Genomic DNA, 1,877 nt, shown 5'->3' on the forward strand with positions numbered 1-1,877 from the left:
CAGGCGCGCTCGCTCGCTCTACACGCCACCGAAATCCCCGCCGACTCCTTCCACATCTCAACGTGCCCCCCCTTGCAAAACATAACACACACACAAACGAACAAAACAAAGACCAGACACGACTCGACAAGACAGACATCCGAGAAGAACGAACGCAGGCAAGCCAACCAACGTATTCAAACAAAACAACGTGACAGAAAACCAACCGTCGGCCGCCGCCACAAACACGGCGACAATCACAACCACGACAACAACAACACCGCTTACCGCTACCCGCCGCCCACACCCGCCACCGACCCCCGCAATCCAACCACCACGGCACGCAAACAGCATCCCCACGGGCATACAGAAACGCCAGACAGACACCCACACCAAACGCAACACGACAATCAAAACCTTCCCCGACGTGCTTTGATGGCCCTGAGAAGGGCCGTTTTGGGCCGCGCGTCTCTTGCGCGCCACTAGACGACGACGGGGGGTGGGGACGACGGAGTCAAGCGCCAAACCCTTCCTTTCCCATCTCTTTCTCCTCTACTCTACTTCTTCTTCTTGGGCGAAGCCTTCGCCTTAGACGGCGTCGTCGCCTTCTTCGGGCGCGGCGCCTTCGGCTTCTTCGTCGGAACCTTGGCGGCCTTCTTCGCCTTCGACGGCGACTTGGCCTTGGCCGGCTTGGCCGCAGCCGCCTTCTTCGCACCCGCGGGAGCGGCCGACGCCGCAGACGCCTTCTTGGCGGCGCCCGCCTTCCGACCGGTCGCCGCCTTCACGCCACCAGCCTTCTTTGCGCCGGCCGCACGGGCGCCCTTCTTCTCCTTGCTGGCCGGAGCGGCGCGCTTCTTCTTGGCACCGCCAGCACGAGCCTTGCCGCCCTCGGCCGCCCCCCCGCCGCCGGCGCCGGCAAGCTTGAACGAGCCGGACGCGCCCTTCCCCTTCGTCTGCACCAGCTCGCCCGCCACGACGGCCGACTTGAGGTACTTCTTGATAAACGGCGCCAGCTTCTCCGCGTCCAGCTTGTAGTGCGCGGCAATGTACTTCTTGATCGCCTGCAGCGACGACCCGCCGCGCTCCTTCAGACTCTTGATGGCGGCCGTCACCATCTCAGAGGTGCGCGGGTGCGCAGGCTTGGCGCGCGGCTTCTTCGCAGACGACGCAGACTTGGCCTTCTTCGTAGTGCCGGTGGCGGCGGGTGCCGCAGCAGTCTCGTTCGTAGCCGCCTGATCTGCCATTTCGACGACGCGCGTAACACACAGCGAGAGCGAGCGGGACGGCAGGCACGCAAGCACAGCACAGCAGCAGAGCAGAGAATCACAAGGCCCAGCCAGTGTCGCGGGCGGGCGCGGACGGCCGAGAGAGCGGCCGCCACTCTGCGCGCCGCCGCGCCGCGCCTCCCGCGCTTGCTACCGCCCAACGTCCGACAGCCTGTGCGGAGCAGCCCCAAACCTGCGCCACAACCGCCCGCGCCTTTCAAACCACCGAGGATGGGGCTACACACAGCCACACCACAGTCGCCAACCAGTCGCCACGGCAGCGCCGCAAACCACGGCCAAACTGCAGCTACCGCGCGCTACAGCCTGGGTCGGCCCGCCGAGAATCGCCGCCCCCGCCCAAATGCCGCCCCCACAGCCCCAGCCGACGACCCGCCACAATGGCCAAACCTTCGGCAAAACTCCCACACCGTCGCCGCGGCAGCCCGGCCAGCGCGGCCGGCGCCACAGCCACACAAGCCGAGGCGTGCGGCGATGACGGCCGTGCAAACGCGCCTCCGCCGCCCCATCGCCTTCCGTCGCCCTCCCGCCGTTTCCCGATCGGCCCGCAGCCGTCGGGCCACATCGCGCGCCGTCCTCCTCCTCTCGCCCGCCAACATTCACAGCCGTTTCTCA

The sequence above is a fragment of the Schistocerca serialis genome, unplaced genomic scaffold (assembly GCF_023864345.2).
Source record: "Schistocerca serialis cubense isolate TAMUIC-IGC-003099 unplaced genomic scaffold, iqSchSeri2.2 HiC_scaffold_743, whole genome shotgun sequence".
NCBI classification, from domain to species: Eukaryota; Metazoa; Arthropoda; class Insecta; order Orthoptera; family Acrididae; genus Schistocerca; species Schistocerca serialis.